This window comes from Lissotriton vulgaris, chromosome 5 (genome assembly GCF_964263255.1).
Source record: "Lissotriton vulgaris chromosome 5, aLisVul1.2, whole genome shotgun sequence".
Classification (NCBI taxonomy): Eukaryota; Metazoa; Chordata; class Amphibia; order Caudata; family Salamandridae; genus Lissotriton; species Lissotriton vulgaris.
The window spans coordinates 1,800,256,377-1,800,269,261 of NC_141693.1; the positions used below are offsets into that span (position 1 = coordinate 1,800,256,377).

Consider the following 12,885-nt stretch of genomic DNA (forward strand, 5'->3'; position numbering starts at 1 on the left):
GGAACTCATCCAACTGAGGGCGGTCCCGGTCACTCCTATTTCTCCAAGACGATGGAGTAGGATGTTATGATTGACAGTGTCGAAGGCGGCACATAGGTCGAGTAGGACGATGGCCGTAGAACCGCCATCGTCCAGGATCCTTCGTGCCTCCTCCGTCACTGCAATCAATGCCGTCTCCATTCCGTGACGGGGCCTAAAGCCGGTCTGAGAGGAGTTGAGGATGTTATTGACTTCTAAGAAGTTGGTGAGAACGGAGTTGAAATGCTTCTCGAGGAGTTTACTGAGCCATGGCAGGAGGGAGATGGGACGGTAGTTGGCGGGGTTAGATGGGTCGAGATTGGTTTTTTTTAGAAGGGCTTTGACCATTGCTTTTTTCCATAGGGAAGGGACGATCCCCGTACGGAGTGAGGAATTGAGCAGGTCTAGAATAATAGGCGAGATCAAAGGTGTGATCTGTGTGAGGGTACTGGGGGGAGCAGGGTCGGCGGGTGATCCAGATTTGACCTGTCCCATAAGTCTCTCCAAATTAGTAAGTTCTAAAGGAGGAAAGCTGTTCAGATCATGGAGAGGGACTTGTGGGCTACCTGTATTGATGAAATCTGTGGGTGGAGTGACGAGGAGGGGGAAAGAGGAGTTGATCGTTTCAATTTTCTGGTGAAAAAACTCAGCTATTTCCTCGCAATGGGCCTGAGTATTGTTGTGGTCCTTTGGTGGTTCCGGAAGTTGTAGAAGGGTTTTGGCTATTCGATAGATTTCTTTGGGTTTGGACGCTGCGTTTTCAATCTTGAGTTTGAAGTATTTAGCCTGGGCCTGGTAAATTTCCGTTTTGTAGTTTTTGATTGCTGTTCTGTAGCATGATTTATCTGAAGGGAGGTAGCTGAGGCGCCATTTCCTCTCCAGTCGCTTACATACACGTTTTGCCTCTCGTAGCTCGTTTGAGTACCACGGGGCTGTAGGATTGCCCCGTTTAGGGTGGGAATTTTTTAGTGGCAAAACTGTATCCAGGAAAGGCACGCGAGCGAGCAATGCCGTAGGGGAGACCTAAAAAGCAGGGCACCAAAAGAAAAAGACCACAATATTTATTTTTAGATTGGCTACAATGGACTGTGTTGTTTCACCACGTTGAACCTTAGTGTGACTACAGGATGGCACCAGGCGCGAGAAACACACAATGCCTAAACTACCCATAATTAGGGTAATAAGTATGTTTGTATTCACCCAATTTTTAATGCATGAACTATGTTTCCTCCAAATAAACAAATACACACCTCTTCTTTACGCGATCTCTGGGAGGTGTGAGTCGAATAGTGGTAAAGGAATGTTTTCACATCACTAAGGTTTTTCAAAATAATTAAAGAATATTACATTCCAGAGTAGAATATGAAAGACCGACAAAGTTCATATGGTAAGCAGAAGTTCATCATAGATGTAGGGACACTAGTTAGGGAGTGCCTCTAATAATATACATTTGTTGTCCTTAGGTAGGATCCGCAGATGGATCATAATTCTAGGTGAGAGCTATGGTTTCTTACACACACACACAGAATGAATGTGTAGTCGTTTTGTGCAGGGATATGACTTTAGCCCTGAAAAAGTTCCCAGATTAGTTTTGGACACATAGTAAGGGCCAAAACATGTTGGCATTCGTTTAAATCAAGGTTAATTGTGGAAGAACTCTCAACTATAACTTTGTTACTCTTACATTTTTACCCGTACCCCGTACCCCAGGATGTTATTAATAAAAAATAAAATTCTGTGGAATATACTGTGAGGTATTTTTAAGTCACTTTTTCTGGAACCCTGCATTATCCAGTTTCACTTTTATCTAAGCACTCCCAGTGAAATCCCATGGTTGAATCCGCCCTGGTAGTATTATGCTACCAGCGTGTGGATAGATGCCGATGATGAAGCATGTCACAATAAGTGAATGAGGCGTCTATTCCAATATCTTTGATTATCCTAGGAAGACAATTGAACTTTGGCAGGTGCTTTTCTTCTGCATAGTCCAGTTGCCCTTTTGTGAGTAACTGTTGTATTTGGGAGAACGTAACTGGACTAGAAAACTCGCTCTCTCTTGACATGAGACAAATGAAACAAGAGATGGACAGAAAGAGCGCGCATTCGTTCCTTCGCCAACTTCCTTTTGTCGGCATCCAACTGACCACAGATCTGAGATTCACAGATCTACTGTAAGTATATCACGTAGAAATACTGCTACCTGCATACATGTCAACGGACCTGATTATGGCAGGAGACTCATGATTTTTCAAAGCCAAAAATTACAATATTTTAGCTGTCACCCTTCTGAAATTGCCTCAGCTTCAATAGAAGCCATCAGGGAAAATACATTCTCCAGATTTCCAGAAATCTCCCACTTTCCTGTTCTGAAATGTTGACATATATGTACCTGGAGGGTGCTTGACGTAAAAGCTGCCACGTTCTACTTTACAATTAATACTTAGTTTTTTCTGTTCTCGTTCTTTCGTCCCTGTATGTTTACATAGTGTAACGAGGTATTCACAAGAACCAGCTGGAGAGGCAGAAAACAATTATTTAATTACGGTATTAGTTCGATCGGCTGTTCGGTTCTGCTTTCGAGAGTTTAAAACACGTTCTGAAATCTTTGTTTTGCACATGTCTCTATTTTAGCAGTACTTTGTCTTTAAAAGCGATATTGTCTCGCCAAACAGATGATTCACCGCACCTTTCCGGAAAATGACGTCACTCAGGTGTGGCAATAGCACCGTCTTCCCACCTGTAGAGCAATAGCCAAGCAGCCCCACCTTCCCTCGGTCTTTGGTTACTCACACCTTAATGGACGTTTATTTCAACCTATCACACAAGTCTGTGCGCACAGAGGCGGGCACAGTTTATGCCACAAGTCTTACTTGACTCAAGTTTCCGCCAATCAAAGAGCTCAGCACTCCACGACTGAGCAATCCACGGCACGTTTGATGGATCGGATGGGATCCAACTGAAAGAAGGGCGTCCCATTGTTTCATCCAGCGGAGGGCGGACCTGAGCGAAAGGAACGGCGACCATTGGCTGCAGGGGAAGGAAGGGCACCTCCCATTGGCGGAGGTGGGGCTCTACCCTGGCTGTCAAGCCCTCTCTCCTTTTGTTCAAGGAGTTTTCAGTCCAGAGAGTGGGGAGTGGAGACCAACGGCCGCCGCTTCCAGGGGACGTGCCGAACCTTCCAGATCCAGCCCGGGATCCCTCCGTTTCCTACGCGTCAGCCGAGGTAAATTCCGCGCCTGGATTGAGCGCTAACCGTTCGGGGGCGCAGGTGCAGGACTGGAACCGGTTTAGGAGCACGACAGCGCTGCACCTAGGAATCCACCGCTGGGGTCAGCTCCGCTTGGCGCGAGCTCTGCCTGCTACCCGCACCCCGGCTGGGCCCCTCCCGTCAGATGTCCACCTGCTGTGAAAAGTCAAGTGCCTCCCTTGCCCCCACACCTCTGCCCGGCGGTATACTTAAACCCTGCCAGAGGTCACTTTCCCTACTCCATGACAGGTGTGGGTTTCCTGTCTCTCCTGTAGTTGTCTTTCGTGTCCCACCTGTGTCAGGGGTCGCACTTCTGCTCTCCGGGGATGGCACTGCCGTATCCTGCCCCTTACTACCGGGGGTGGCATTTTAGCCCCACCCTCTTGTCACTTGTAAGGTTTCGCTTGACTCTGCCTGGCAGATGTGACCTTCCTGCCTCTACAGTGGGTAGCTTAATGTCCCAGGTTTATGGGGCTTACTCGCGACACATGCTGGGTTTTGCTTTACTTTGTGCTCCCTGGCAGGTGTGGGCATATTGTCGTTTGAAGAGGGATAAGTGCACCGCTTTCCAATACTGTCTACCAGGTGTGGCCCTCCGCGCCAAACCATGTTTTCTGTTTTGCTTTTTTTATCTCCTGCCCTGGAAACCTGTTTTCTGAACTCCCTTCTTTGCCAGAAGAGGCACAGAAGGGAGCCCCATGCATCCCTGTATGGGGCTCGCCACCCCATACAGGGATGAATCCTCTTCACAACCACCCCTACAAGTGGTGCCTCCCGCTCACGTGCTGCTGGGTGGCTCTTGTTTACCCCCCTCTACCCAACCCCACCATCGTCGGCGCCCTGCACTGTCTAGCCCGTCAGATTTGCATTTTGTGTACCACCCGCACCTTCAGTTGTCTTTGGCCGCTATGTGTTGAGTTCAGGGTTGCACTACAGCGCCTTTGCTGGAGTGTGTTTATAAACTTTTATAATGGCTGGACAGGTTTCTTGGGAGCTAGAGTGCGACACCTACATGGCCAGGCAAGTGAAGGCATCACCGATAGACGCACGCTGTCCGTTTACAGTTTGAACTCCTCATTTGTTTTCCTTCATACGATCTTTAATGTTAATTTCGATATCAGTTACCAGATGACAACAAACCACAATTTCTAATGTGATAAATGCACGCGAGTGTGCTCTGTGATATTTTTAAGCTGTCGTATATTTGCATTAAAAATGCCATATACACCGGAATGTTCTTTGCTCGGGTGGTTCGTGTTAAGCGTTGTACTATTTCCATTAAGGATCAGTATATTGAAATAGAATTAGCGTGGACAATAAATCTCGCACTAAAATGTATGTATGCTGATGGTCTTCATTTGCATTGACGTTTCAAGCTGCCTGTTTAGCTGAAACCCGCAAAACGTGTATATACAAATAACATCCATGTTAATTCCGTAATTCAGTTTAAAAGTAGTGATCGGTGTTTGTGTTTTACCGTAGCCTATTTCAGGTGGCCAAGGCTAGAGTGAAATGTGCATGTCAATAACGCACTTTAGCGCTGGCTGGTAGCTTTTACACGTTTCAGATTAAATACGGAGGCCCTGCACTTTTTTTTCGCAGCACCATAATGCTCACTCATATTTACTCTTGTGCTATGACTTTTCTAAAAAATAATAATAATAATAATTTACGTTTATTTCCTACAAAATTAACCGATTGGAACAGAACCGAGCAGAGCTGTGGCATGGGATGAGGGTAAGCGCCCGCGGCCCCCACCTCGGGCGCAATTCTTTGTAATGAGGTCATGGCTGGGACGTCTGCCGATAGTGTTTGCTTTTCTGGGGGAGGGGCGTGCGCATGTTATTTTTTTTTTCTTCCTTATTTGTAGTGCATGTGGCCCTGGGAGCGTCCTTGCAGGCCGACGGGAGAATCTCTTACTGTTGGCAATGTTTGTGCCCCCTGCCCACGCTTGCACCCACACACATCCCAGCGATTGGGACCGGTTACATGTTTTCTCCTTCAAACTGTACATTTTCTTGTGGTGGTCTCACTCACGGGCATGTGAATTCCTGTAAAATAAGTGATTTCTGTTTTGCACAGCAGCATTGCATTCCAATAGTCTGTTCTTTTTGTTATGTGACTTGAGGCTGCAAGGCTGACAGGTCTTCTCTGACTGATGTAAAACTGCCCAGTCCCGTCTTGCAGATGTGCGGGGGAGGGGGTGCATTTTCTCGTTTATACTCCATTTCACTAATCCCTCCACAGTTTTGCTAGCTGCAGAAGAGACTATACATTTCTCACGAGTGATATCGCATGCCTCTAACTCTGTTAGACATTGCTATTTTTTTTGTTTTCATAGAAGAGCTTATTGCAATCCTAGAGGGAGCGCTACTGTCTTTCAACATTTACTATAAACAATGTCTGTACTGCACTTGTCCTATGTTCAGAAAGGTACTGTCATATTTGACTCGCATGTTCATAATTTTTGGTTGATGGCTACTTAAAGCAGTGCCTTCTTGCACCCATCTGGGTGTCTTTGTATCCGTTGACTCCCTCGAGTTTGTGCGGCAGAAGTTATGTAGCTGCTTGTCTGCAACCAGTGTGCAGGCCTGCACGTAACGTTACTCCCATGTTTCAGCAGTATCTGAGTAGGCGTTTTGTACATGTCCCTAGTCATGTATCTCATCTACCTTATTTAATCGTTTTTTTTATGGAGTGCTCTGGGGCAGCAGAATACATCCAAAGTCGCGACAGTGACCTTGTGCCCAGGGCAAAGGGCCTTGGCACTGTGCCTTCGCGGTCTCTTGCTTGGGGAGAATGCATTCAGTGTGGGCAGTAGGTAGGGCCTGGTTGTATGTGTGGTGGGCAGGATAACAGCACACACCTTGAAGGTGCCACCCAAGCTCTGGGAGCCCTGCATTCGAACAACGTGGGCTGTGGGAGGGGCCTGGTGTGTTTGTGTGGTACGAAAGGACTGAAGCCGTTTAAGTGTACCTTCATTCCCTGTGAAGAATGCTGTGTGTGTGTGTGTGTGTGTGTGTGTGTGTGTGTGTGTGTGTGTGTGTGTGTGTGTGTGTGTGTGTGTGTGTGTGTGTGTGTGGCCCCTGCCCTGGGAAGCCTGCATTCCAACAGTGTGAACAGCCCGAAGAGTCGGGGTGACGCAGAGCTCCAGTCTCTGGGCGTTGCAGGGTTGGGTTTCGAAGTTCAAGAACCTGCTTGTTCGGTTTGGGCGTGAGTGAAACGCCCGCCTACACCTGCCTTTCTGTCGGGATACATTTCTCCCAGGACTATAGCGGCCGTTTCTCGTGAATAGAACTTACCCAGTAACGAAGTCACCGAAAAGTATTTTCTGTAGTAAACCTATTGCGAAGACGAAGCTGCAAACTAACTTTACTCTCGGACCACTTTCGTTAATGAAGCGGCGGGGTTGGTGTGGCTCGCCGCTTGCTGCTAATGTGTCGCCACACAATAGGTTGACGGGAGTGCCTACGAACACTTCCGGGCTTGGGACCTCAGTTCATTGTTACTTCGCCACAGCCTATCCCAGCATGCAACACCTGTTTTACCTTCTAGAGCTGGTCCACCCTCCTGTCACTAGCCACGACTCTTCAGACTCCCCACAAGCCCTCCAGTGTGGGAGAGTAGCTTATCTTCAAACTCTGTATGCTTCAGTGATGTCACCTAAAAAACTTCATATATTGTACCACTGTCAATTATCTGTGTGTTGACAGGTGCAGCAAGACCACATGCAGGTGCAACGTTGTTATATGTAAATTAGGTTCTTCAATGTTTAATGTCAGGTCCAATATTCAACATTTTCACTACTATCCAAGTACCAATTTAAGAACATGATTTTGCATATTTCTGCTCTAGATTTTAAAGCTTCACATCCCCTCGTTAGTGTCGGGAAATCACTTTTTTTTGTTTTTGAAGCTTGATTTTAAAATACTTCGAATTTCTAATTACATTTTTTTTATCATTCTCATCCTATGTTGAACCTCCATTTCTGTATCGCAGACTGTTGGTCCTGCATATGCAACCAGTTTTAAAAGCCCATTTTTTTTCCATATGCATGTATGGAATTTTGCTGTTCTTCATTTAATTTTAGCTCATTCAAATACATTTCTTTGCATAGCATTCTCTGTTTTCAAAGTACATATTAGTTTTTGTGATTGGGTAGTGAGGTCTCTATTGCGCAATGTCTGATGGTTTGAGTATCCTGTCTTTCAATATTTATGAAATGTTTCAAAGGGAGTCTAAACAACCACCACCCTATGCTCCTAAATCGAAATTTATTTCAATTGCGTAAATTACTCATTTTGTTTAAGAATCCCTGAGCAAAATATATTCATGTAGTATCACAAATTAAAATAGAATGATAATTTCAAACAACAAAAGTTCAAGCATAAGTCCGTGGTTTGTTTATTTGTCGTATTTCTTTACTCCTCCACAAGGACTTGTTTAACAGATTCACCAGTTCCTAAGTCTTGAGGTCAAATTATAGCAATACAGCCAACACGCGTGTTTCGTCTATGGTTATTCTCCAAAAGACTTCGTCAGGGCTGCAATACAAATTATATACAATAAATTTCCTCTACCATCTCAGTTCTATCGGAAGCTAAGCCTAACCTCCACCATGTAAAGGGAATAATCTGAAAACGAGAAAGCAAAAGAATACTAAAGAAATTAAGAGTCACTCAAATTGTGCATTTCAAGACCAATCACCAACTCGTGTCTTAAAATCCACACAAATTCTCCTGACAATAAGGAAAGTTGGGAGATTAGAGATATATATATATATATATATATATATATATAATTTTCTCTCATATCTCTCTCTATCAGAAAAGTCGAACTCCACAACATTGTTAAGACGACTGCGGACCCAAAATCAAGGTGCAATTTTGTTTGAGTGCTCAAACCCCCGCACCTAGCCTTGACGCGTTTCGGGCCTCCCTGGCCCTTGATCACATGACGCGCTTTGGTGTGCTTTTTACAAATTTAAAGTGCAAATGCCTAATACCATCAATAGCGTCATCATGAACATAGATGAAATACTATGTTTAAACAGTGCAAGTTCAAGGTTTAAAAGAAGATATACAGTAAAATACTGTATGACCTAACAAAACACTTGATAATCAGTTTACAAATGATATGTTTAAAATCAGGAGAATTAAAACCAGAAAATCATTACTGCTCAAATAGCATGTCACGACTTTGTTAATAAATTCTCAATTGATAATGACATGTCTGACTTTGATTAATTTTCCTAATAATTGTAAAATACAATTAAAATTTGAGAAGGCAAAAAAGAAAAAATACATTTTTGTTAATTTGCGTCTAAAACATTTGATCTGCTAGCAGCACTGTTACAATTAAAACCACAATGGAAGATGACGCATTTGTAAAACCTAAATGTAAAAAAATATTAAAGGTCTATGGTAATGTGCAAAACTGTGCATAATCAAAGTGCATAAAACCTGTGCAAAATAATGAATGTGCTAAAATATGCTATTCCACTATTAAAAAGCCTTTCAATAGTATAAAATGCATATTAAAAATATATGTTGTATATAAAAAAATCCTCAAGTGCTATAAATAAAATGATTTTTACATTAAAAAACCATTCTGTAAACTTGAAAAACTGAAACTGTCTCATCAAGATTTAACTGTAATTGGATATTGAACGACCAAATCATAATGCGCATGAAGCAATATGCAAGGTGACAAGGGAGTACGTGGCAATCTCACTATTCACAGACAAGTGTGCAGATCCTCCCAAGCGTTTAAACCTCTAGGATGTTTACTATCGAGGTTTAAGATGTAGTGTTTCTAGTTTTCTGAGGATCCCTTCCCTGTCACCACCCCTACGCAAGGGCATTACTGCATCTATTACATAATATTGTAAAAGATTAAGGTCTCTTATGGCAATCATTGAAGTGTCTAGCGACCGGGTACGCTTCATCACAATTAGTGATTGCCCTCATATGCTGTAATACTCTCTGATGGGCTGGAAGTTTAGTGCTGCCAATGTACCTTAAACCACAGGGACACTCCAAAACATAGATTGCAAATTCAGTCTTGCATGTTAAATATTTCTTGATGAGAATGGATTTATCAGAAAATGGAGAAACATATGACTTTTTATTAGTCCCATGTTTACAGACTTTGCAGGTGAGGCACTTATAGAAACCTTTTCTACTATTTAACCAGTCAGATTTTACTATGACCTCTGGACTACTAGTCACCAAGCTATTTTCCATTGAACCCGTCTTTCGGTAAGTAATGGTGGGTGCAGTTGTAGACCCCATTTTTAACGTTGGGTCATTTTGGATTAATGGCCAGTGTTTGGTCATAATACTCCTAATAGCACGATGTTGCTTGTTATATGTAGCTATTAGGCGGATTGGGTTTTCACTAGGCACTGGTTAGGTGTTTAGCCTCATAGCTTTAGTTATTAAGGCTTCGTCCCTGGGGAGTGTTTCCGTACGTTTCATGGCTGCTCTAATGACCTTGTCATCATAGCCTCTTGCCAGAAAACGGAGACGGCATGCTGCTTGTTCCTTTGTCACATCCTCCAGCCTACTGCATATTCTTTTAATGCGTAGCATCTCCCCGTAGGGGATGCTGTTTATTAGATGGCGGGGATGGTGACTTGATGCATGCAAAAGTGTATTTCCTGCAGTGGCTTTTCGATGCAGCCTAGTCTGAATGGTTTGGTGACTAATAAACACTTCCACATCTAGAAAGTTGACTGTGGTATCACTGATGTTAAATGTGAAATGGAGGTTGAGGGAGTTAATATTGAGATTCTCAACAAATGCCTTCGCTTCACTTTCTTCCCCTCTCCATATCCTAAACAGATCATCTATGTATCTGTAAATACAAATCACGTGGTTGAGCATGACCTCTGAGTATTGGCCCCAGAGTACCTGCCTCTCCCACAGCCCCATATGCAAACAGGCATAGCTGGGGAGAAGCAGGAACCCATCGCCACCCCTCTTGTTTGTTGGAAGCACATTTTGTCAAACATAAAATAATTATTGCAAAGACACAGTTCGAACTTATCAGTAATCATTGTGTTGTGTGCATGACACTGCAATGGTCTATTTTGCAAAAAATGTTTGACAGCTTTAAGGCCATCCACGTGGATTAATGCTCGTGTACAACGAAGTTACGTCTAATGTGACTAGTAAATAATCCTCTTGCCATAGAATGTTTTTTAGTTTCCTTAGGAAATCCCCAGTGTCCTGAATGAAAGTGGGCAAGGCATTCATGTGTTCTTGTAGAAAAAAAACAATGTATTAGAGGTATTCTTTAGGAGGCTTCCACAGGCAGAGATGATGGACCTGCCAGGTGGATTTCTATCTATCTATCTATCTATATATATATATATATATATATATATATATATATATATATATATATATATATATATATATATATATATATATATATATATATATATATATATATATATATTTATATTTATTCTTATTGTGCAGCGTGAATCATACACCTATATTAAAATCCATCAACTCACCTACAACAACTAGTCTCCTGCACTCTTTATTTCTACTTTGGATATATGAACGTGGCTAAAGACATAAGCAGAGAGACATACTATTCAGTAACACTTCCTATGTGTTTTAAGAAGTCCATCAATAATCAGAACGACCAAATAAATTAACACTTACCTTATCTATTTTGATTGAATCTCCTAACTATCAATCCCGAAAAATGGCCATTGGGCCGACATCTGATTCGATTTTTATTTCTTCACGACTGTAGGTCTGTTTAATTAAATTCAACCATCAGTGTGTCTTTCCCAATTTAAGCTCATATTACAAACTAATCAGAAATATACAAACTAATCAGAAATATACAATCTCCCATTCTCAACATGACTATTTCTCCATTAAAAAAATCTATTAACTCTGCTTAATGAAAAGCTCCGCATATCACTATATATCACCATTTCAATCCCAAAGCAAGTTTGCAGTGACTGTGTTTTCACGAAGGAAGCCCTGCAAAACACGGTTGTTCACCATTTCACTCTTGGTAAAAATCGACAACTTAAAACCTCCACTCAATATACATTTGACATCGCGTTCCTACCTGCAGTTCTTTATTCTCCTCCTGGCATGTATAATCCGAGGATGAAGTGGCGTCTAACCCAGCCGCCATACTGATTCTTTTAGTAATCGTCGAAACTAAAGGCGGACCATCTCGTCATAATGCCCGGATCTGCGGGCGCCATCTTGGATCGGTTAATGATCCAATATGTTCACATTATTAAAACATCCTATTCTGTTGTTCATACCAATAAAGTTATTACTAAATTATATTCTTACACCCCGATCCCTTCACGGTCAAGCGGGGTAGACCCTATATAATTAACAACTTGTAAATTAATGACTTCACACTCTTGCACACCACAATGGAAAAATATAACTGAATTAGAAATTCAAAAGGTTTCGAAAAGAAATAAAATTAAAAAGGAAACACCAGAGAGTCGTGACTGGAAGAGCGATGCCCTTCACTGAGGCACCCTCAAGAGGGGGAGATGAGAACTGATTCAGATGGGATGTTAATAATGCATATATTATCACATAAAAATCATGGTACAAACATATGGTGCAAGAGGTGTGTAACACCAAACTCTTCTCATGTAGAAAATTCCAAATATGCATCATCATATTACATATAGCATATTTATACAGAGAATACAATACAGGCCTTTACCCATGACCTGGTTGGATTACATCACAATTCAGACATGGCTTAAATATAATCCTTTCAGTATATGAGTTGCTCACAGATGGTTAATTTTATACAGATAACATCCCAAAAATACTGCAACTCTGAATCAACATTGATCCCCTGTTCTACTGCACGTAGCGTAACCTCATCGCTGCTGATGACTAGCTCAGCTCGTCATCAGCTACGGTGGTCGTGTGCTGATGACGAGCTGAGCTCGTCATGTAACGCGGCTTTTTAAAATTTGCCGCACACAGCGGGAAAAGCCGCCGCAGCGATGTGGTTAAGTATCCATTTTGCCTCACATTGACAAACCTTCAGTTCCCTATTTCCACCACGCTTATCACCTGATATATGTTTATACCGTCGAACGTAAATGACAAACTCCCTTTCTGACTTGGGCAGTTACTGGCATGACTTGCCAAGGGATACCTAGGGTCCAATTTTTTCAGAGCCCTGAAATGTTCTGCAATCCTATCTTTCAAGCATCTGATGGTACTACCTATGTACATTTTAAGACATGTACATCTGATTGCATAAACAACAAACTTCGTACTGCAGTAATGGTATTCTTTTGCTTTCTCGGTTTTCAGATTATTCCCTTTACATGGTGGAGGTTAGGCTTGGCTTCCGATAGATTTGAGATGGTAGAGAGAATTTATTGTTTATAATTTGTATTGCAGCCCTGACTAAGTCTTTTGGAGAATAACCATAGACGAAACATGCGTGTTGGCTGTATTTCTGGCTGTATTGCTATAATTTGACCTCAGGACTTATTAACTGGAGAATCAGTGAAACAAGTCCTTGTGGAGGAGTAAAGAAATACGACAAACAAAGAAACCCTTATGCTTGAACTTTCGTTGTTTGAAATTATTCTA

General features: G+C 42.4%; 1 protein-coding gene across 1 annotated transcript in view; it reads left to right on the forward strand.

The window, feature by feature from the left end:
- The first annotated feature begins 3,112 nt into the window (after nucleotides 1-3,112).
- JUP (junction plakoglobin) overlaps nucleotides 3,113-12,885 on the forward strand; it is a 189,532-nt gene continuing 179,759 nt past the window's right edge. Inside the window, exon 1 of the mRNA XM_086924160.1 lies at nucleotides 3,113-3,241. The gene's annotated coding sequence lies outside the window, so the exon portion shown is untranslated. The remainder of the gene's footprint in view (nucleotides 3,242-12,885) is intronic.